This window comes from Pongo pygmaeus, chromosome 2 (genome assembly GCF_028885625.2).
Source record: "Pongo pygmaeus isolate AG05252 chromosome 2, NHGRI_mPonPyg2-v2.0_pri, whole genome shotgun sequence".
In the NCBI taxonomy this organism is placed as follows: Eukaryota; Metazoa; Chordata; class Mammalia; order Primates; family Hominidae; genus Pongo; species Pongo pygmaeus.
In genome coordinates this window covers 73,504,337-73,528,972 of record NC_085930.1, presented here as the reverse complement: position 1 = coordinate 73,528,972, position 24,636 = coordinate 73,504,337, and the positions used below count along the sequence as shown (strand labels likewise).

Below are 24,636 nucleotides of genomic sequence, written 5' to 3'. Positions count from 1 at the left end.
ACCTTAAAAATGTTGAATAGGATGATCCATACACACAGGCGGAGAAAATAGGCTATGACAGAGATGGGCTACAAGGTGTTGCATGCTCCAAAAATATGGTCATGGATCCTGCCATATGCCTGACACACCTTCCATTAAAACATCTTTTTAACAAACTTTTTTTTTTTTTTACACATCTACTAAAATGTGCAGAAAGAAGAATAAGTCCTTTGGGTCAGGGGAGGTAGAGAGCACAAGCATGAATAAGACATAGATGCTGCCTTCAGTGCAATTTGTGGTCTCTGAGGGAAGACAGTGGATTAGGCAGGTAGGAGATAAATGTCCATTATATGATGAAAATGAAAATTGTCCAACTGGATCTGCAGAAAACTGCTGTTAATATTCCATTGTTTCTGAGTTAGAAGCACATGAAATAATTACCCTTCACTATTTACCAGTTACATAGGCATACACTGATTTGTCGAATTTGCTTGAAAAGTAGAGCCGAAGATCCTTTGAAAATGGAAGAGGTTTTCATGAGGGAAGAGATGAGAGGGGGCGAATGAGAAACATCTCCTTCATATGGCAGATGTGGCAGTTTCTTGATGATGGGGAGAAGCAGCTTAAGGTATTAGGCACTAGACTCCAGCGTCCAGTGACCAGGGGATAATGCTGACAGGGAAGGGACGGCAGGAGTGAATATCATGAACACAAACTTTGTCTATTTCAAGAGCTTTGCCCCTTCTTGGACTGATATTAAATGCTTATCTGAGCAGGTAAATGCAGTGCACATGTTTACATTGGGGAGGTAGCAGAGACTAGTAGTTTAGGTCCAGGGTTCAAGACTCAGCTATTTGTGTGACTTTGGAGGAAATAATTTAATCGCTTTGTGCCCGCCCCCTCAGTTTTTTCATAAGTAAAAAATGGCTTAATAGGATTTAATTAGGTGCTATACAGAAAGAGTTTAGACCAATGCCTGACACACGGCATTCACCCAATAAGTGTCAATAATTATGATTCATTTTGGCATTATTATGTCAGTAATAACTATTAGCTATGATGCTCCTCTAATTTGTTCCTAAATTTTCATGAGACTCGATTTTATATTAAGGAATCCTGCTAAAAAGTAGACATATTCTAATAGGAATCTCCTTAAGATGGCAAAACTGGGGCAAAGAGATGATGAAAATGACTTGCCCAACGGCTCAGAGTCTGCTCCTAAATGGGGAGAGAGGCTATTTAAGGCAATGGCGATGGATTTCCCCAAAGACAAGGGTTTCATACACGTAGAGTCTGGAACCGGAATCCAGGCTGTACCACTTAACTCGAGGGGTCATTTGGGAAGTTACCTGATTTCTCTGAGTCCTGGATTGTGCACCTGCCAAATAGGTATAATAAATATACCTACAGTTGGTAAAACTCAATAGCATGACGCATGAAAACTGCATGTGGTCTGGGCTCAATAAAATCAGCCTCCCCATTGATTATTATCATTATTATTACTATTGTTATAACAGATCTTTAGGCGGCGTCAGGAAGTGCCTGTCTGGGATGCTATAATGCGTTTGGCTCACCACTATGCCCCAGCGCCTGGCACCTAGTAAACACTCAGGAAACGTTTGAGGAATGAATATACGTCATTTGAGGCAAGAGAGGGCAGTCGGCTGACTGCCTCCGGGCTTAGCTCTTCCCCTCCTTGCAAAAGCCGGAGCCCTAAGCAGCGTGTAGCCCGGGAGCCCAGGCACTACTTGACAGCAGGTGAAACCCACCTTGCCCCAGTCGGAGCTGTTGGAGAGCGCCCCGCCTGGACGCGCATCTCTGTGTGAGCGGCTCTCTCCCAAGCCCTTATTTTTCTGGTTTGCGGTTTATTTACTTAAGCATTTACAGCTCCCAGGAGCAGAGGGGCTGCTAGAGGTAGGGTCAGGACTGAGGTCGCGGTTTGTATTTATTTTCTGCCTCCCAATCTCAGAGCCGGCAAGTCACAACACGGCTCCTTTATTTGTGCACCAGAGAGGTCTGCGTTTCTTTACCTCCTGACGGGAGATAAAAGACACGCAACTCGGGCTCAGAAAAGTGCTCTCACGCGACTTGCCTGTGTCTCCGCTTGCGTGGACCGTCGCTCCCAGGCTTGTTTTTTCGTGCAAACCCGAGCAGGGCGGAGCAGATTAAATAAAGACACCTCGCGCCTTTAATCCTTGACCGCAAACACTGGCGTTTTTGTGCCCCGGATTTCTGAAATTCTTGGCTAGGGGACCCAAGGCAGGGGGAGGGTGGGCTTGTAAAAACTTCCCAAAGCAGAAATCCAAGCTCCTAGCCCCTCCCCGGCCCCAGTGACACCTGGATTCCAGCGAAGGGGGGCAGCCGGAAGAGAGGCGTCCCCAAGAGTTGCGGGCGCTTCCCAGGGGTGACTTTGGACGGCTGGCTCCAAGCCCTACCGACCCCAGCTAAGGAACAGGCTCGGCAGCCTGAAAGCCTCGCAGAACGCCCCTCCCCTGTCCCCGCACGCGTCTATTTAGGGCCCAGCCCGGGCGCCCAGGGGATTCTGGGACTTGTAGTCCCTCCCCGCGGCCTCAGGCGCCGCCACGACCCCGTACTTGGACTACATTGCCCAGGGAGCTTCCCGGCCTATATAAGCCGCTCGGAGCCGCTTCAAAGTGCAGTAACCATGTGGATGTGCTGCTGAAGCGTTTCCTCAAGCTCGCTGGGGTGGGAGGAGAGGAGGAGGAGGAGGTGGTGGTGGAGGAGGAGGAGGCAGGGGGTGGAGAGAGAGAAAGCGCACGCCGAGAGGAGGTGTGGGTGTTCCGCTTCCATCCTAACGGAACGAGCTCCCTCTTCGCGGACATGGGATTACCCAGCGGCTGCTAACCCCTCTCCTCGCCCTGCTCCCCCAAACCGGCGTGGCTCCCCGGGCACCAAGGTAGCGGCTGGGGCCGGGCAGAGGGCGCGGGGAGTTGGCACTGGCTCCCCGGGCGCTGAAGTTTTTGCCCCGCTCTCGGGGAGATCTTGATGGATGTGCATGCACTTGGCATGCATTTGGGGGTTCCTTTACTGCGGGCAATTTTTTGGGGGGGAGCTCATTTGAAGCTTAAAAAACAAATATCCTCGACTCTAGTGCGTGGCTTTGGGGGCTCCCCATTCTGGACTGATGTGGCATTCCCCCAACTTGGAAACTGTTGCTGCAGCTGCAGGAAATAGTTTTTTTTTTTTTTTTTGAAGAGAGGTTGTGGGGGTGTCATATGTGAGTCTGCTCAAGGAAATAATCTTTCTAAAAATGTATCCCTCCCTTGCGCTCCATGGTTGGGAGAATAATGCATGTGTAGGGGGCCCCCGTGGGGAGGGTTTTTAAAAACGGAAGAAAACCGGGGAAGCGGTGAGGGATGAAGTGTGGACGAAGCTCATGTCCAATGAGGATGCGGGCTTCGGATACTTGGTCTCCTCGCCGGGAAACAAGTGCTTTGGGATCTGCCAAACACTTCCCTTAGTTCCAGCCTCCCGCACGTTCGAAGTTTGTGCATGCCTAGTCTCAATTGTCAGTTACATCCTGGAAATAAGTGAGCGTAGTTACCTGTAATCTTCGCCCAAGCGATCCCACCAACCTGCCTGCCAAGTTTGGGGAGTGGCGGGGGGCTCTCCCCAGGGAAGGAGGCTAAAGAAGGTGGAAACGTGTAATTTGGAGCATTTCTGTTAGAGCTCATCTTCCGCGGTCTGGTACTCAGTATTCTTTCTTTCTAAATATTTAGGAGCTGACTAAAGAGGAGCAGGATTTGCACCCCTCGCTGGTCTTGTTTTGGCAACAGAGTGCCTGACCCGGGTCAGGTGAGTGTGGAAGCCTGAGTGCTGTAGTCAATAATGAGTTTTTGTCCTAAGCCTATTTTAAGTTCTATCTAAACCGCCAAGGAGGTGGGGAGTAAGAAAGAAAAAGAAACTCCGTGGCTCAGTCTTCAAAATTTGCTTCTGCCTTTGGTGAGGGCTTCTGGGAGCAGAGGTCCAGTGGACAGTCCGTTTCTTGGACGTAGCTGAGAATTGAAGGAGCCTGAAGGTTTATGAGAGAGGAGGGGAAAAGGCCATTAAATGGAGCAATGAAACGGCGGCCCATTGCCGGTCTGAAAAGCATGCTGATGATTTAAATTCTGAAGGATAGAGTGCATTTCATATGCCAAGATGTGTAAGCAATATTAACTCTCTCTCCTTCAAGAAATAGTCACTCTTTTCTAATTTTGAACGTGTGCTTAATTAGAGTAGGTTGGATTGCAAGAAATGAAAGTGGTTGCTGCAAGTTGAAAGAATTAGAACTTTAAAAAGGGAAGTGAGTTGTTGAAGCTTAAGATACTAGCATCCAGCCCTTGACTCAAGCCACCTGAATGTCAAGGAATCTGGCAGGTCCCTGTTGTTTTGGGGCCCGCGGTGGAATATGAGCAGAGAGCAGCATTTATCTGTAAACACAACAGTTCCTATTTTTTCCCCAAAATGGTCAGACTGCATTTGAAGAGTGGGAGGTTTCAACGGGTGCACGTACATCACTATTGCTGCAGATTTGGCCATCAAAAGTTTTTTCTCCTGAAATGTTCAGGAACATGGTAAATAACAGGGTAACAGAGGTAGGTAGGGGTGGGTGGCTGGGTCTTAACTTTTTTAACATTCTAAATATTTAGCTGTTCCCTGGGCTACAATCTTTGGGCTTTTCTAATGAGAAAATAAAAGTCAGACACTTCATTATAGTGGTATAGTGCTTTTGTTTCCTGTTGATAAGATCCTCAGGAGTACTGGCGGAGTGAGAAGCATTTGGATGTGAGAACTCTGGTTTCTTCTTGGAGTTCTTTTGACCCACATGGCTGTGTGGGTGCTCATAGAGCCAAGGATTAGGCCCAGTTCCCCTCTTCAGAATTAGCTGTACAACAAGGAGAAACTGGTCCACAGACTCTTTTCTAACTGGTTGCTAAAAATAATAAGATGGACACATTAAGTACTTGTAAGCCGGGTCCAGAGCCATGTATCTCAGAAACCCTGTGCGTCAGATGCAGGTAAAGAAACTGAGGTGCAGAGAGTGAAATCACTTGCCCAGTAGCTAGTACAAAGTAGGAGCAAGGTATAACCTCAGGCGGTGAGGCTGTACTGCATCCCACAAATGGACCTAAGTTGATTTGAGGATGGTGGTGGTGAGAGGGAAGCTAGGAAAAATGGTAAACTTACTGCTATTGATGAAATAACTTGCATACCTCCCACCAATGATGAAATAATACATAACATGGATGTAAGAAGGAAAGGATGTAGCCACAAACATAGGGATAAAAGAGTGCAGATATTTGAGGAGGTATTAGATGTTGTAATGAGTTCATTTTGGAAAGCCTGAATGGGGAGAGTAAAAAGAAACAAAATAAAACAAAACCACAAGGAACATTATGTAAGTTAAGCATTTGGCTTACCTCCTAGCTGAAATACATCTTGATTATTTACATCAAAGCATCTGAGTAGGTTAAAAGGATCAGGCATTTCCCCATCTGAATAATTCGAAAGTTTAAACTGCAGTTAGACTGCAATGTGAAATGTTGACACCTTTTCATATACCTTCCAATTTGCTTTGCAGCCTGTTGTGCAGACGTTTTTGTTCTCCATTTTTTCTTTCAAGTTCATGTGTGTGTGTCTATATGCATATGTACACTGAAAGTACAATCTGCTCTTTGAATAATTCAAATCAGAACAGAAAATCATTTCAAGATATCATTCTCATCAGGCAGGGAAAGTTCTTCATGTTCTAAATGAGTTACTCTGGCTCTTGCCTTGAGACCCATGAAAGTCATTTGGGGTTGACAACGGTATCTATTTAAACAAAGTGATTGTCTTTTGGAGGGAATTGGCATCTTTTCTTTAGGAATGAGAAGTGGAATGGTTGCTTAGAAAAAAAGAGATAGATGAACTCCACAGAAAGATCAACAGTCTTTTTCTTCAAAATGTTTTTAAGCGAGGAAGATCAGGGTGTTGGTATTGCGAGGAGGGAGGAGAGTGCGCAGAGAGAATGATAAAAAAGAAACCTTTAATCCAGTGGTGTGCAACCAACTGACTTCCAGAGGGGGGGGAATATCACACGGCTTTTCAACTCATTTATAAAGATATCATGGAAACTGTCTGATTTCTTCACAAGCAGCTCTTAGAAAACAAACAAAAATAAAACAAACACCAAATATGAACAACAGAAAAAACAGCCAAAATAAAAGTAGGCCTAGAGTTAGGTTTCTAGGTCAAGCTGTCTTTGGCTACATCTAATTAAGGAGTCTCCACAAGGCCAGTGTCTATCTTGTTTACTATTGGTTTGATTTTTAAAAATAAAACACATTGCATTTGCAGGCTGTCTGTTAACCAGAAGTCGATGCAGTTTTTTTTTCCATTTTTGTTGTTTTAAGTTTGTGCATAGCTCAATTGATGAATGCAATTAAGGCTTGAAGTCAGTGATGCGAATGACATAACTTCTATGATTCCTTACAATTGTCTTGGTTTCTGTGGTTCTGAGATGATTGCTAATGAGGATAAGCCAGATACACCACTGAAACCGTCACCCATTCAAATTTGAGATTTCTAATTGGATGTAGTTTAAGGCACATGGTGTGGTAAATCTATTTAACAGACTCTAAGACCTGTTCAAGTTGTTGTGTGCGATTCAAATGTTTTATTCTTTATTCAACAAATTTCTTGAGCACCTGCTATGTACTAAGATGTATTCCAGGTGCTCAGGATATAGCAATGAACAAACCATCCCGTTCCCAAGAGGCTTACATCTCAGTTGGTGGGAGGCAGCCAATATAAATAAGCAAGTAAGTATTATAGTATTAGAGGCAGTAAAAGCTACGGAGAAGAAGAAAACTGGTTAAGCGGGGAACAGAAAATAACAAGTGGAGAAATTAGATCCCTTGTACATTGCTGGTGGGAATGTAAAATGGTGAAGCTGCTGTGGAAAACAGCATGGCAGTTACTAAAAAAAATTAAACATAAAATTACTGTATGTCCCAGCAATTCCACTTGAAGGTATATACTTTAAAAAATTGAAAGTAGGGACGTGAGCAGATATTTGTACACCTGTGTCAATGGAAGCATCATCACAGTAGCCAAAAGGTAGAAACAACACAAGTCTATTGATGAATGAATGGATAAACAAAATGTGAAATATACATACAATGGAATATTATTCAGCCTTCAAAAGGGAATTCTGACAAATGCTACAATGTGGATGAACCTTGAAAACATGCTAAGGGAAACAAGCCAGAAATAAAAGGACACATATTTTATGATTTTTCTTATAGAGGCATCTAGAGTAGTCAGATCCCTGCAGACAGAAAGTAGAATGGTGATTGCTGGGGGAGAGAGAAGACAGGAAGGGGGAGTTAGTGTTTATTGAGGATAGAGTTTCAGTTTGGAAAGATGAAAAAGTTCTGGAAATGGATGGTGGTGATGTCGCACAACAGTGTGAATGTACTTAGTGCCACTGAGTTATAACATTTCAAAGTGGTATATTTTATGTTATGTATATTTTACAGTAATTTAAAAAAGCAACAAAACATGATGAGGGGTATTAAGGGAGTACTCAGGTGGAGATTAGATCTTTACTACATGACATCTTAGCACAGATCTGAAGGAGGCAAACGAGTTGACCCTATAGCTATCAGGGAAAAAGTGTGTTCCAAATGTCAGAGCAGCAAGTACAGAGGCCCTGAGATAGGAGTGTTTGTGACATGTTGGAGGAAGGAGAAGGCGGCCAGGGGAGAGTGCTAGGAGTTCAGGAGGGAGAGGGAATCAAGGTCCAGACCTGTAGGGACCAGATTTTGCAGGTCAACAGTGGTTTATCTGAGGACTTGTAAACTCTCACGGAATTCTCAGTGTGGTTTTCAACATCACAAAACTACATTGTCCTTTCTGAAGAGACTCTGGTAAGGTTGGCAGGATCACATACCAGATGGGAACTCGATAGGGGGTAAAACCCAGATTTCTGGACTGTCTGATTAATGACAGGACTTACCTGGGACTGTAATTCACTTCAGTAGAAAAGGAAAGTTTGACAAATAGGTGAACGTACAGTTGACTTGGAGAGAAAATTGTAAGAACCTAATGATAATCCTGGAGTTTCAACACAAACCTATGTCTTACCGCCACCCTGCAGTGTATCCAGTGTCATTTTAAGAGATATTTACAAGGAGGACTAATATTCTGCTCTCCAGCATCCTTGGGGAATTAGAAGCTTCACATCAGTGATTCTCCTTAATAAGTGAAGTGGACCCCTGCACATGTGCAAACTTAAAGCAAACCTCAAATTTTGTTACTTATTACATAAGATATACATGTAGCACAAGATGTAGCACACACCTTGGACGCAGCTACTCAGGAGACTGAGGCAGGAGAATTACTTGAGCCCAGGGGTTTGAGGGTGTAATGTACTATGATTGCATCTGTGATAGCTACTGTACTCCAGCAAGACCCTATCTCTGCTAAAAAAATTTTTTTAAGGAGAAAAAGATAGCATATTCATTGTAGTGCAACATTAGGAAATAAAGATGAGCAATGAAACAAAACAAAACAATTCAACTATTCGAGATTAGGGTTTCAGGCTTTTCCTCTAAGTATGCATATGTAAAATTTATGTATATATTCAAATTTCATAAAAATGAACTTATGCAGTACCTCTCATTTGGTAAATTACCTTTTGTACAGCTTGAACATCTTATAAATAAACAGACATCTGTGTCTCATTTTTCTAAATGTGTCTACCCCTTTGATGGCCTTTCATTTTTATTGAATCTATGTTTATACTTCCTTGATATATATACATATATAAATAGATATTTGTAAAAAATACATAATATAATAATTTTACACATAACATATTTAACAGTTTGAATTAGGATCCAAATAAGGTAAATACATTACAAATGGTTGATGTTCACTAATCTCTGTATTTCCTCTACAGATCTTTTTTCCATGCATTTTTTTTTGTTGTTATTGAAGAAACTGGGTGATACATGTCTCCACAGTTTAGACTTTGCTGACTGCATCAGTGCAGTATGGTTTAACATGTTTCTGTATCCCCTTGGTGTACCATAATTTGGTAGTTAGATGTAGAGGCTTTGTCAAAGTTAGGTTCTTTTTCTTTTTTAAATTGAGAAGGGGTCTCACTATGTTGCCTCAGCTGGCCTTGGACTCCTGGTCTCAAGCAGTCTTCCTGCGCCAGTCTTCCCAGTAGCTGGGACTCCAGTAAGTCTACTCTGTAAACTTTGCTTAGGGGGGTGTGAGATGTTGGATGTCTACTCTTGTTATATTAGTACCCCTTGATGCTCACTACCTGAATCCATTAGTTCTCTAGTCAGTGAGAAATGGGCTGGTAAAGTTCCTGAGATTTTGACACAGCCCTTGTTGTCTTTGCTAGCTTTTTTGATTTCTGTATAACAAGATGTTCCAGGCTCATCTTCTCTATTTCTTGTCCCAGACCGAGAATCAGCTTTTTCTCCAAGGAGCCTTTGCTCTTTTAAGAGGGAAATTTTGTTTGTTTTGTTTTTTTGAGACAGGGTCTTACTCTGCTGCCCAGGCTGGAGTGCAGTGGCACAATTTCAGCTCACTGCAACTTCTGCCTCTTGGGCTCAAGCTATCCTCCCACCTCAGCCTCCTGAGTAGCTGGGACTATAGGCATTCACCACCACACCTGGCTAATCTTTTTTGTTTTTTGTAGAGACGGGATCTCGCCATGTTGTCCAGGATGCTCTCAAACACCTAGGCTCAAGCAATGTTCCCACCTTGACCTCCCAAAGTGTTGGGATTACAGGCGTGAGACATCATGCCTGGCCAAAATGGTATTTAGAGATCTCCACTTAGGGCCAAGTAGGTACTCTTGTCATCCTCATCTTACAGACGAGAAAACAAATTAAAATGAAGAAAACTTAAAACTTGAATTTCCTAGGTGAAAGCATTTCCAAAATGCAATTGACCTATCCTTGCCTTTTTGCAAAGAATTCTGAACATAATCTAAACTTTTTTAAAAAACTGGTTTTGGATTTAGCCTTAGTGTCCTGAGGCTAAGACATCATTGTTCTCCCCAGATGAGCAGGAATGTTACTCTTGTTCTATATCCATGTTTTTCAAACCCTGTGGCAACCCACTAAGAGGTTGTTACATCAATTTAGTGGGCCTTGATGAACTTTTTATTTTTAGTTTTTGAGACAGGGTCTTGCCCTGTTGCCAAGGCTGGAGTACAGTGACATGATGTTGGCTCACTGCAGCCTCAACCTCCCAGGCACAAGCAAATCCTCTCACCTCGGCCTCCTGAGTAGTTGGGACCACCAGTGTGCCCCACCACTCCTGGCTAATTAAAAAAATTTTTTTTTTTTGTAGAGATTGGGTCTCCCTATATTGCCCAGGTTGGCCTTGAACTTCTGGGCTCAAACGATCCTCTCGCCTTGGCCTCCCAAAGTGCTGGGACTGGAGGTGTGAGTCACCAGGTCCGGCCAAACTTTTTTTTTTTTTTTAATGACATGCACTAGAATAGAAAACATGGAAGTGTATTGTGTGGATACTTAAAAAGAACTGTGTACGTTGCAACAAAATTCTTTGTCTCACATACACAATGAACATTGGGTTGTAAGTTCAATATTTTTCTTACTCTGAGCTTCAGTCAAAAGTTTGAGAAACACTGTACTACATCTTTGCCACTCCAAGTGTGGTCCCCAGACCAGCATTACTGACATTAACTGGGAACTTGCTAGCAATTGCAGACTCTCAGACCCTACTCCACATTCAATGAATGAGAACCTACATTTTTGCAAGATCCTGAAGTGATTCACACACACGTGAAAATATGAGAAGATCTGCATTGGAGGATGCCTGTCCCTGTGCTTTTTCAGTCCTTGTCATTTAGTGGTTCCTTTGCTTTTTCATGGCTGGCTCTCACCTGTTGAGGCTGAAGCTGACCTTTGTACTTTTCTCCTGCAGCCTTATTTTCAGTGAAGTGGAAAGGTAGGCTAATCACCAACCTGAGGTGAGAGGAAGTAGTTTTCACATGATTCCCTCTCTGACAAACATGGGAACTTTGATGCTTACATTTGGGGGAGCTTTTATTGGCTATTCAGATGAAGGCAGAAAGAGACCAGAAGGTACATGTACTCCTACTTAGAGTTGTGAAGTCACTGCTGTTCACCTGCTGTTGTGGGACACTGAGGAATTTATGTTTTATCATACTTTCTGACCTGTCCCATCAGCAGAACTTCTGGACTGCTTGATATAATGTGGCTCATCAGAAGAAGATGAACATAAGAAAAATATCACTAGTCTCCAAGTTTCTAGCTGTTCATTTGCATTTCAGAAGGAGCTTTATCTGGGAAATGATTTTCTTTTGCAAGAACAGCTTAAAAGCATCCCAGGCACATATTTCTGAACAGAAAAAGCTGATATGACACCCAGATGACGGGCGTTCATTTGTTTGCCTTGTCGTGTGTGTGTATGTTCTGCCTCATGTGTCCCTCCCCACCCCCTCCCTCTCTGTCCACCTTGCCAAATCCTTCTATTCCTTAGGGCCCAGCCCAAATGCTTCCTCCTCCGGGAAGCTTTTTCTGATACTTGAAAATCTGTCATTTGAAACTCCAGGGCCCTGAAACCTATTTTCCTTATGGGCCTTTTGTTTTTTTTTAACTCATAAGAATACCTGGCACACAGAAAGTGCTTACACAATAAGTAATTTGTATATATGTTTTTTCTCCCTTTGAAGGCTGCTTGGAAAAACTAATTTTTTGTACCCGTCTCTCCTTTTTTTTTTTTGAGAAGGAGTCTCGCTCTGTCACCAGGCTGGAGTGCAGTGGCGTGATCTCAGCTGACTGCAACCTCCGCCTGCCAGGTTCAGGTGATTCTCCTGCCTCAGCCTCCTGAGTAGCTGGGTCTACAGGCATGTGCCACCATGCCCAGCTAATTTTTATATTTTTAGTAGAGATGGGATTTCACCATGTTGGCCAGGATGGTCTCGATCTCTTGACCTCGTGACCTGCCCACCTTGGCCTCCCAAAGTGCTGGGATTATAGGCGTGATCCACTGCGCCCGGCCCCTGTACCCCTGTCCTGATTAAATGTTTCTTGAACTTTTCTTTGAAAAGCCTTACAGCCAGGCATCGTGGCTCATGCCTGTAATCCTGGCACTTTGGGATGCCAAGGTGGGTGGATCACCTGAGGTCAGGAGTTTGAGACCAGCCTGGCCAACATGGTGAAACCCCATCTCTACTAAAAATACAAAAAAAAAATTAGCTGGGCGTGACGGCGGGCACCTGTAGTCCTAGCTACTTGGGAGGCTGAGGCAGGAGAATTGCTTGAATTCAGGAGGTGGAGGTTGCAGTGAGCTGAGATCGCACCACTGCACTCCAGCCTGGGGGGGCAGAGTGAGACTCCATCTCAATAAAAAACAAACAAACAAACAAACAAAAAAAAAAAGAACTTTATTGCAGAGGGTGATGTGAGGACCGTGTAGAGATATATTAAGCATTTCCTTTTGATAGCTTTTGAGATGTTGTTCAGTACAAATCTCTACAGGACATTCGTCTTGGGAAACTGTTGAGTATTCATAAAAGGGAGTGGAAAAATCAGGTAGTGAAACCAAGCTGCTTTCAGGTCATAATGGTATTGCCCTGGTGAGCCACAGGACGGGGACTCCGCAGTACCGAGTGTCGACTGCTTCTTGGGTAAGGGGCAAAACATGGAACATCTGTGCATCTGTTTCCTCTTCTGTAGAATAGGTGTAAAAATAAAAATACCTGCTTCGGGTCATTGCTGCCGAGTTGTCTAAAAACAAATGTTTGCAGAAGGCCTTACAGATAAAAAAACAAAGCAAAACCTATCTATGTCCTAGAGCAGTGGTCTCAAAGGGGACAGGGAGGGTGATTTTGTCCTCCAGGGGACATTTGGTATTGTCTGGAGACATTTTTGGTTGTTCTGTCTGGCAGGCAGGGGTGGGGTGCTACTGGCATTTTGTGAACAGAGGCCAGGGATGCTGCTCAACATCCTACAGTGCACAGGATAGCCCCCCACCCCCCTGCCCCAACACACACACACACAACAGAGAACTCTCTGCTCTAGAATGTCAGTAGTGAACAGGTTAAGAAACCCTGTCCTTGAGTGAATTTTTCTGGCTTGGTGAGACTTTTGTCTCTCTCTGAGGATATTGACCTAACTTGATTTGCTGGTTTTTTGAGGTTTGGGCTGTGTGGGCAGAGGGGTGTCTCTTCAGGCTGGGACTGACTTCAACTTTTTAACAAAATAAGAACCCTCCCCATCTCGCCCCCTCCCAAAAACCAAAAAACCAAAAAACACTGGCCTTGGTATCTGGAGCCCCGTGGTCTATCTTTGGCCACTCATCAGCTGTGTGACCTCCAAGAAATCACTGGGCCTCAGGTTTGTTTTTTCTACCCGTAAATTAAAGAGTTTTAGTTAAATGCTCTGCACTCACCAAATCTGCAGCTCTCTGCCTTGGAAATGTTGAGCTTTTGGTTGGCTTCTCTTACTTTGGCCTTGAAGAATAGAAGCCATGAGAACAAATGTCAGTGCGGGCATCTTTTTTTGAGAAATAACTTTGTAGATACTGTACCTGGTTGGGGAAAAGGTTATTTAGCAGACATGTCTGAAAAGCAAGTAGGTTTATTGTTGTGTGTGTATGTGTGTTGTGGCGGGGGGAATGGAGAATGAGCAACGTTGTATTATACTAGAGAATCACTCCTCTGAACTTCAGATTTACAGCTGCCGTTTCTGGGAGGCCATGAAGGGCCTTGCTTAAAGTTGAAACTTCTGAGTTGGTGACTTCCTTTGGGACTGCCTGAAAACGAAAGCATAATACGATTTTCTATGCTCCCAGAGAAGTGCTTTTTGCAAGAGAATAAATTATCTGATGATGGGGCCATGCTGCATTTCTGAGGACGATCTGATTAGCTGCTAATGGGACAAGAAGGCAAGGAGGGGGAGCTGTGTGAAAACGTGTGGGGAGGAGGGTGGCATTATGTCCAAGTCAAAAATGTGCTGTTCATCCTCATTTCACAATAAAGATGATATCGCCAAGCATCTTTGCTCAAAGGAAGTCCAAAATTAACCCTGAGAGTGCCCAGGAACAGGAGCAGAGACTGTTGTAAAGGGAGCCTTTTTCTCCCTCTTGAATAAGTCAACCGTAAATGTGTTAGGTTTTCTCTACCTCGTATTTACAGCCATATTACCATATATGTATCTGGGTGAGGGCATCGCAGGGAGACTTGTGCTCACTCTGTAGGGAGTTTCCTTGGCCTCTTGCCAGGAGATTGATCAAATGCCAGCAGCTCTTCCTTTTCCTGGGCATACTCCTTTTTTTTTTTCCTGTGAAAGACCTCATGGTTTGCCAGGCTCGGCCCATTGTTAACCTGCCCTGCTGGGTGCTGCTTGACCTAAAAAGTGAAATGGTGCCTTTTTGTCTTCGTCCTTATCCTCGGTTCTGAGGGGCCAACTGCCTTATGGCCTCTTGGCTTGCCAGGTGCTTTGAGCAAAAGCCCTGTGTGTAAGCCCCTCTCTTTGCTGCCTAACTTTAAAGGAAGCTTTTTTTTTCATTGTTTTTGAGAAGGAGTCTCGTCTGTCACCCAGGCTGGAGTGCAGTGGCATGATCTCAGCCCACTGCAACCTCCAGCTCCCAGGTTCAAGCAATTCTCTTGCCTTGGCCTCCCAAGTAGCTGGGACTACAGGCACAAGCCACCACGCCTGGCTAATTTTTGTATTCTTAGTAAAGACGGTTTCGCCATGTTGGCCAGGATGGTCTCAAACTCCTGACCTCAAGGGATCCACCCACCTTGGCCTCCCAAAGTGTTGGGATGACAGGCGTGAGTCATTGTGCCTGGCCTAAAGGAAGCTTTTTGATTTTTATTATTTTTAAAGCAAGCAGCAAGAAAACCAGCACCAAAGGACGTTGGCAAGGGCCTTTTGTTTTTTAGGAGGTGGAGGTAGTGTGGATATGCCAAGAAAGAATGGGGAAGGATGATGGACTTGTTGTTGGCTACGTTTTTTAGCAGAAGAATGACTGTCCAAATGCAGGTGCTTTGGGGCAAGGTGACAAAGCTTGACGACTGGAGGATAGATGCAAAGGGTGCTGTGTGAGTGAGATGCTGGCATTCACTCCTCACCTGGCTGTGCTTTGATGGTTCTGGTTTTATTAGGAATAGTGGGGAAAATACTCTGTTGAAGTTGGCATTGACATGTTGAGGTCAGTGCATCTCATGTGTCCCTTTTGTATATTCACTTGTCATTTGGACTTTGCTGTTTGGCAGAGCTGATCCTCTGCTGATTATAAGCCTAAGAAGTTTAGAAAGAGTAGTTTGTGAGAATAGAAAATAGAACAGATTAGAAAGTAGAATTATAACAGCGAATAGGAATGCTTCCTCCGTCACCCTTTCTATGTGCTAAGTAAGCATATTTTCTTTTTCACAATTAATCGTCAACATAACTATGAGGTAAGCCCTCATTATCCCCATTCTGCAGATGAGGAAATTGAGGGCCAGATAAGGGAAGTAAAGATTGACTTCCCATTACATTTAGAATAGAAGGCCAACTTTTTACCCTGGCTTGTGAAGTCCTACTGGCTCTATCTTCTCTACCCTGTCTTTAACCTGTGCTTTCTTCCTTTCCCCATTAATGCTGCAGACATTGGGCTGGCTTTCTGTTTCTGGAATTTGCTAAGCTCTTTTCTGCTTTACGGCCTTTGTACTAGCCATTTGCTCTACCTAAAATGCTCTTCCGCCTGATTTTTTTTTGCATGACTGCCTCTATCTTGACTTTCAGGTCTTCGCTTAAACATCTCATCTTATTTTTTCTGACCAGCCAAAATTGCATTGTCACTTAATCATATCACCCAGTTTTAATTTTTTGCATATACTCATCACTATCTGATTTGTCTTGCTTGTTTTATCTGTTTGTTTCCTGTCTGTCTGCCCTCACTAGAATATAGGTATCATGGGAGCAGGGACCTTGTATGTCTTGCTTTGATCTGTATCTCCAGTACCTAGTGTAGGGGTGGCATATAGTAGGTATCAATAAATATGTTCGATAAGAAGGAAGATTTAAGTTTCAAATGGAACAGTTCACTTTCTAGAGCCCTGGCTGTTCAGTTGTATATTTTGCATTTTCATCCTGTTATATAAAGTTTCCAAACTTATACAATGAGAGTCCTAAGCACAGAGTCATTGCCAGGACAACTCTTAAAGAAAAGTTTATGGCAGCAGTTTTCAAACTTCTGGCTCTCAGGAGCTCTTTACATGCCTAAAAACAATTCAGGACCCTAAAGAACTTCTGTTGATGTGAGTTACATCTGTCTGTATTTACAATGTTAGAAATTAACACTGAGAAAATGAACACTGAAAAAATATTTTTAAAAACCAATTACACATTAACCTATTGACGTATTTTTAATGAACAATAAGAATATTTTCCCAAACAAAAATTTTGAGAAGAGTAGCATTTTTTTTTTTTTTTTTTTTTTTTTTTTTGCGAATCACTTTGAGGTCTGGCTTCACAGAACATAGCCGGATTCACAGATCATATGTCTGTTTCTGTCTTCAGTCTGTTGTTACATCATGTGCCTTGCAGCCTCTGGAAAACTTCACTGTACATGTGTGAGAGACTGAGTGAAAATGAAAATAATGCCTCGATGTTATTGTGAAAATAGTTTTGACCTTGAAGTTTCCCTGACCCTTGGGCCACCATTGAGGGCCACCAGTTCGTAGAGTACATAGGTAATTTGAAATGTGGGGTTGTGGCATGGAGCATTAGAGAGAGGGAGAAATTGAAGGCTTAAGTGACAGGGTGCAATTGACCATCTCTAAGTCTGGGTATTGTATCAGATCTTTCTGTTCAGAAAAAAATGCATGGGGATACTTTTCAGTTGTTTTTGTAAAACAAAATTGCTTCCTAAAGTTCCTCCTGAAATGCAAAGAAACGCTGAGAATGTGGAAGCTAGTGGTACTTGTCCTACGTTCATCTTTTTCTTATGAGCAAGATTATACCAAGGAGTCCAGAAGTTCTGCAGTGGGATGGGTCATTAAAAAATTATAAAGCATAGGTTCCTCTCTGTGTCTGAGAATAGCAGCTTCAAGTGTAACTTCCTTTATAACTGTTAGTCTCCAACACTTACTTGGTTCTTTTTGTAGCTTTTGGCCTCAGATGAAGTTATGTCCTACAACAGAAATTAGATTGATGCTTATTGCTCTTAGGTTCTGTCATAACTGGTGTTTAAGGAACCAGGGTAGAAGCTTTTAATAATAGATGAGCTATATTCTGTGCTAGCCAGCTTCGCTGTTTAAGGAGGTTAAATGATTACAAATTCAGTCTTCTGGGGAGTGTTTTGCATGTGTCTTGGGTCAGTGATATGTAAGATTTTTACTGTTAAGGTAATTGTGTGGTAAAATACAGAGGAGCTTGGTCATCAGGAAATTAATGGTGCACTGTGGGGACGAGGCGAGGGGGTGCAGGCATGGCAGGGGATCCAAAGTACCTGACTCTCATGCTCAGAAGGGTTTCATTTAAGGTCAGACTGTCAGTGGAACTCCCCTGCCACTCGATTACTGAAAGTCAGACTGTTCAGCCCCAGTGGCCAGGCGGCTTCATCTTAATTAAACGTAGGAGGCTTGCCTTCGTGTCTTGGTAAAAACTGGCAGGTCTGTGGTTTTGGGGTCCCTTAACTAGTATAAAGTCAGTTTCTCATTTCCTCCCAAGCCTGTCCACCATTGAGGATTAAGTGATCCCTTAGGTAACTTCTTGGTTAATGAAGTGTTCTACTTTAGTCTCAGTTTCAGGAGTTGTTAACTTTTAAATTCGGAATTCTGTGTAGGCGAAAATCGAGGTTTTTTTTTTTTTTTTTTTAAATGAATGTAATGCAATTAGTTAAGTATGTGCAGGAGAAATAATAGATGGAAAAATTTCAATAAGTGAGTTTTCTGCAACAGTCAAATGAGTGAGTTTTCTATCACACTAAAAGCTTTTAGAAAAAAAAAAATTCCAGACCTATCTTGAGCTGCTGCTTAAAATTAAATGAACATATTTCTTTTTTAGTGAGGCTGTGCTTTGGCCTGTTTTAACACCAGAGTGGAAGAGGTTCTAAATATTGAATTACTATCCCTTTGAAGAGGTTTCCACCACCCCCACTGCCAGCGGGGGACCTAGATTGATGTTAGAAGGCGGGGGAGTTGAGTTGAGGTCTGGCCAGCTTGGGTATTGTGAGTTTGGGTACTGAAAAACAACAGTACTTTGGAGATGCTGTCCAAGTATCAGCCACCTCGTGGGCTTACAGAGGATTTAAACATTTCTGGGATCCTTGTTTCTCCAGATGTATTTCCTAGAGTATTGACCAGGTAAGCAACATTCATGAAGTAGAGGAGTCACAGGACAGAGGTGAGTGAAGACTTTGAAGGAACAAAAACGAATGTTTTCATTTCAGACTCATTCAGACATACAGAAAATGAGCATAAAGGGCCAAGTATTGTGTTGACCACTTTATTTGGATTATTTGGTTTACTCCTCACAATGACCCTGAGAAATATGAAAGGTTGCCCACTTTTTTACAGATAAGAGAGCTGAGGTTCAGAGAACTTATGGAAGTTGCTTAAGGACACACGGCTGGTAATTTATGAGGCTAGAATTCAGACTCACATGTTCTGAGTCTGTTTCCAAGTGTACACTCTTGTCAGTACTCCAAGCCATTTTGGACATGTGGAGGGGATGGTCAATGGGGATAAATGTTAGAGTATCTTTCCAGGGATAAAAGTTAGATATTTTGTTTCTTGCTTCCAAATTTCTCATAGAAATCTATTGAAAACGGCCAAGTAGGTTTCTGTTCTTGATCTAACCCTGTAAATTTGGCTTTAATTTGTTTTGGAGAACAGTCATCTAAAAAACAAACCAGGTGTGGCGGCTCATGCCTGTAATTCCAGCACTTTGAGAGGCTGAAGCAGGAGGATTACTTGAGGCCAGAGTTCAAGACCAACCTGGGCACCATAGTGAGACCTTGTCTCTACAAAAATAAGAATGAAAAAACTTAGCCAGACATGGTGGTATGCACCGGTAGTTCTAGCTACTCAGGAGGCTGAGGTGGGAGGATCACTTGAGCCTGGGAGGTCAAGGCTGCAGTGAGCTATGATTGCACCACTACATTCCAGCCTGGGTGACAGAGTGAGACCATAACTCTAAAAAACAAAACCAGTATAAACTCTTCTAGGCAGCAGATACAATGGCACTAAAGTGACATTGAATCCATATTTGACTGCTTGCTGTATCCCAGGTACTACCAGGTACTAGGATGCAACAGGAAAAAAGACAAGTGAGGTTCTTGCCCTCATGAGCTTGCAGTCTAGTGGAGAAGACAAACAAACAAGTGAATAAGCAATGTTAGGACAGTGGTAGTGGACCCAGGTTGCTATATAGAAGAGTATGTTGGAAACATATAACCCAGATTTGGGAGGTCGGAGAGGGCTTCCCAGAGGTGGAGACATCAAACTGGGGCTGTGAAGGTGAGTGGGAGTTAGCCACAAGTGGTAGTGGGAGAGGGAGGGAGATGTCTCAGGCTGCAGAGACAGCATGTGCAAAGGCCCAGGCAACAGAGCATGGTGGGGACCCTGGGAAAAAAAAAATCATTATGGCTGGAGTATGGAGAGCAGGGCTCAAGGTAGGCAGGGCTAGATCATGAAGAGCTCCAAAGAGATGTTGGAAGGTTTTAAGCAGGGTAATGATATAGTCTGATTTATGTTTCTAAAATATCATGCTGGATGTTGTATGCAGAATAGATTGAGGAGGAAAGACAGATTCAGAGAAATGAGTAGGAAGGCCTTAAGGAATCCAGTTGAGAAATGATACTGGCTGAGACTCAGGTTAGCAGGGACAAGGGAGCTAGAAGAGTCAAGAGATATAGTAAAGCTTAAAGTCAGGACAAATTCATGCTGGATTAGACGTTTTCATTCATTTATTCGACAGGTATTTACTGAATACCTACTATGTGCTAGGCATTGGTGTTTGGAATACACTTGTATATAAAACACATCACACACAGATCTCTAGAATACAGCATGTGCCTTGTACGGTGTCAGACAGGAATTGCACAAGTAAATGTGAAATTGTAACTGAGATGAAGGCTGGGAAGGAGAGATCCATGGTGCAGAGTTTATAAGAGTGGAATTTAACTTCATCTGAGGGGATGGGGAAGATTTTCTGGTGGAAATGGTAGTTGAATTCAGAGGCGGAGGGTGACTTGGCTATAATTAGAGCAAGGGGTGGGGTAGGGACGAGAGTGTTGTGGGCTTGAGAAAACAGCACAGGCAAAGGCTCTGTGGCAGGTAACATGAGAGAGGGAGGACTGGAGAAGCCACCAGGCTTTGCTGGTGGTCACTGAGAAATGGCTATGAAGGAGGAACAGATTGGGCAGGCAGGTAAATTCTTTTTGGTACATTGAGATGCCATGAGCCGCTAGGAGCAAAACTCTAGTAGCTGTGGAACATGAGAGACAGATTTGGGAATCCTCTTCACGTAACAGTGACTGGAGCCAGCAGCGTGGACGAGAAGACCAGGAAAGGTATAGAGAAGGCAGAGAGCAATACAGATTCTGAAGAGCAGCTCTGGCTTCTCTTCCCCAAGGAGATCTTTCTGCATTTGTTTTTTTCTTTATTTGCACCTTTCTTGGGAATAGAATCAAATCCTCCCTGCCCCTTTTTTTTAATGCACAGCTCAGGGAGCAATTTCAATAGAGGGCAAAGGGAAGCCCAGCCAGAGGGTGGTGTGAGGCTCAACAAGGCTGCCACAGCCCCCCTCTGCAAGAGTATCTCCCAGAGGCAGTGATCTACCTTTCTTTGCCTTGGCCAAAGCCACCCTGGAAGAATCCTGTTTTAACAGGTGCTTCCACCCAACAGAATGGTGGTGGGTGGCGGTCTAATAGTAATAGCATATGTTGATGGCATGCCTACTTCATGCCAGATGCTTTGCTGAGTGTTTATAAATACCATCTTGCTGAACCTTATGTCAGCTTGCTGAGGTAGGTGCTCTTATTCTCCCCATTTTACAGCTGGGAAAAGCGAGGCTTAGGGAAGTTCTGGAACTTGCCTGAAGTTCTTCAGTGAGTAAGTGGCAGAGCTGGGGTTTGAACCTGGGCACTTTGACTCTGGAGCCTCAGCTCCTGCCTGCCATGGGCTGAGAGGTGCTCTTGAGGTCATTCTGCATCAGGAATTGCGGGGAGGATGGTGATGCTTTGTGGAAAGAAGCAAAGCCTTAAGGAGAAATAATCTAGATAGCATTCACATATGCAGAGATCTTAGATGCATCAGAGGACAGATGAATAGCAAAAGTTCTGCGAGGCAGCTGTCCTTTGTGGGGCTAAGGGAGGGGACAGGAGTAGTTGTTTTATTTTTTCACAGGCAGGGTCTTGCTCTGTTGCCCAGGCTGGAATGCAGTGGTGTGATCACAGCTCACTGCAGCCTGGAGCTCCTGGGCTCAAGTGATCCTCCCAAGTAGCTCGGGTTACAGATGTGTACCACCATGCCCTGCTAATGTATTTTTATTTTTATTTTTTGTAGAAATGGGGTCTGGCTGGTCTCAAACTCCTTGCCTCAAGCCATCCTCCCACCTTGGCTGTTTAAAATGTGATGACAGGCATGAGCCACTGTGCCTGGTTTAGAAGTAATTGTTTGAACAAGGCTGTTTGAACATAGAATAGGCTCTATTGCCCAGTGAGACCATCCATAGGCAGCGTGATGGGGAGATTTCATTACTGGGCAGGAGGTGGAATTACATGCTTTACAGGGTTCCTTCCAACTTTTATTCCATGATTCTGTGTTTTTTGAAAGGTTAGAATGCTCTGTGGCTGGCAGTTGAGTGTAATTCGCTATTGTTCACCTTTTTTCATCAGGGGAAATAGGAAGGATAAATTATCTTCCCTGAAGTAAAATCTGTCATCATGGGTCATGTAGGAGTTCATTTGTTATGATACACATCTGACTTTTTAAACAGGGGATCCTTTACTGAGTTTAAATTTTGATGCCTTGGAATCTTTCAGAATTCCACTTATCTCTCATGGAAGAAAAATAAAAATAACTAGCATAGATCAATTCAAGTATGTCAGCCACTGTACCAGGTGCTTTTCAAGCATTATTTCATCCATTGCTCACCACAGCCTCTTGAAGTTAAATTATCCCCATTTAACAGAGGGGGAAATGAAAGCAGAGAGGTGGCGGTGGGCTCCTAATAATAAGGTAGATGATAATAATAATAATAATAATAATAATAAGAGCTTAGGGGCAGAGAGTCATGGTGGAGTGTGGGAGCTGAGTGCCTAAGCCTGCCCTCGTGTATGTCAGGCATGGCTTGTCAGCAGAGCCCCGGGTGTCCATAAGTGTTTGAAGTTCCGCAGCTCCGTGGCAGGTTGGCGCCAGCTCTGTTTTCTCTGAGGTGGTCCTTGTCATGGTGTGAGTGACATAGGAGCCCTGAGTGCAGCTGCTAGAAGTTCACAGGCACAAATGGTCCACGATCAGATAAAGAGGCGGGCTCTCCCACCCAGCTCTGAACAACAGGAAGTCTTCCAGAAGATTGCTCCTAGGCCCATCACTTCTGGGGTGGATTTTCCACTTCCACCCCTCCAGACCACAGAGGCCTGTTCTGTTGACTTTCCTGGCCTTTGTTTTTCCTTCCAGGACATCGCTGATAATTGCACTAAAACCTATCCTCCTCCCACCATCTCCTTCCTCCACTTCAGTAAGGGGAGGCCAGAGGAGATCTCCAGAGGTTTCTAGCCAGACCAGCAAGCTTTCTGCCCAGTCCTTTGTGACGGGAATTATCACATGAGACCCTGGGGAAGGATCTGTCCTCCCCCACTTTTTGGTTGTTTTTAATTGGGACCCCTGGTGGATTGCCCAGAGGATCATTAGCTGTGGTGTGTGGACTGGCCTGTGATTTCAGGCGGAGATGTAAAATGTAGCTAAAGGTTACTTACTCACTTATCTTGGCCACTTAATAAGTATCTTGGTTAGAAGATGCTTAATTTTTTTGTGACTTATGAAAGTATTACAGAGCCATGGTAGAAAAACTAGAAAACAGAATTGTGCGTAAGAAGAAACTCAGTTCTCCGTAATCATCTGGAGTATAAGAACATTTAACATTTTAACCTGTGTTTCCAGGATCACTGTTGATAAACACCTCCACTGAAGAGTCAGATAGACCTAGGTTGGGTGCGGTGGCTCATGGCTGTCATCCCAGCACTTTGGGAGGCTGAGGCAGGCAGATCACTTGAGGCCAGGAGTTCAAGACCAGCCTGGCCAACATGGCAAAGCCCCATCTCTACAAAAAATACAAACATTTAGCCAGGCATGGCGGTGGGTGCCTGTAATCCCAGCTACTCAGGAGGCTGAGGCAGGAGAATCGCTTGAACCTGGGAGGTGGAGGTTGCAGTGAGCTGAGATTGCGCCACTGCACTCCAGCTTGGGCAACAGAGCAAGACTCCATCTAAAAAAAAAAAGTCAGATAGACCTGGGTTATAACAACCCTGGTCCTCCTGCTTGCTAATTGTATGTGACATGGGGATCTTACCTCTCTGTATTACACCTCAGTGTCTTCAACAACAAAATGGCAATAATGGTAGTTCCTACCTCCTGTGGTCCTGAGGATTCACTAAGAGAACATTTGTAAAGCACTCAGCACAATGGTGGGCATGAGAAATCCTTGATAAATGCCAGCTAGTATTATCAGAAAAGAAAATAATGCAGAACTGTGCCGTAGGAATGCAATGTCCAGACATCTATTGCAACGATCAGCTGCAAGCAACATGGGGTACATCATGCTTTGTCACTCGAGGACACTGAATTGTCTGCTTCTTCCCCTTAAGGGTCTGGAATCTTTCAGTAAGGTATCCAGGTGGTGGTGATGGTTCACAAAACAGCAGGCATTTTCTGGCCTAGTCTCCACTGGGGTTGAATGCTTATCTGAAGGGTGATCCTGAAAGGAGAGCCTTAGTCACACTGGACAAGGCCCTAGTCCTCTTGTGGAGCACATACCTGCTCTCCTGCATTTGGAAATTCCCTGGTGTCCTTTCAGGATGCCAGGGTGTACAGACATAAATTTGGTCTGGTTCAAAATTCAAACAAATTGTCTTCTAATAATTGGTCTTAGAAGTATGCTGACTTCCTGACCCTTTAAGATAAAGCTTTATAATATAAGCGCAGAAGGGAAATATTAATCCCCCTGGCTGTTTTCCATTTGTGCCACCTTTCTGGATGCTGTTTAAAACATCGGTTTGCCTTTAGATATAAAATATGTAGTTATGAAGAATTAAACAATGACTGACATGATTCCAGAGAGTGGTACTTGGCAAACTGTCCTTCTGCACATTATTTGTGTATCTTCCCTCAAGGTCTAGAGATGCTGGCTCTTTTGTTTGAGAGTTCATTCTGTGTTCTCAGTTGCTGTCTCCCTCTATAAATAAGTTCATGTTTAATGAAATGCTCTTTATCTCTCCTGCAATGTCTGGGTTGTTGGAGGGGAGGGAAGGGGATGACAAATTAGCTTTTCCCTGCAGCTTCTCATAAGCAGTGAACTGAGGTTCTTTAACATAAGTTTGCTTTCGGTAACTGACATTCCTGCTAAGGTGGTAGGTTGCTTCCCGAAGTGTCATGCTGATCAT

At 43.7% G+C, this 24,636-nt stretch overlaps 1 protein-coding gene across 11 annotated transcripts in view; it reads left to right on the top strand.

Moving 5' to 3' along the window:
- Positions 1–2,635: 2,635 nt before the first annotated feature.
- The window catches only part of ITPR1 (inositol 1,4,5-trisphosphate receptor type 1), a 363,735-nt gene continuing 341,734 nt past the window's right edge, over positions 2,636–24,636 (top strand). For all 11 annotated transcript variants that reach the window (XM_054482499.1, XM_054482497.1, XM_054482492.1 and 8 more), the window contains exons 1-2: positions 2,636–2,896; positions 3,720–3,795. The gene's annotated coding sequence lies outside the window, so the exon portion shown is untranslated. The remainder of the gene's footprint in view (positions 2,897–3,719; positions 3,796–24,636) is intronic.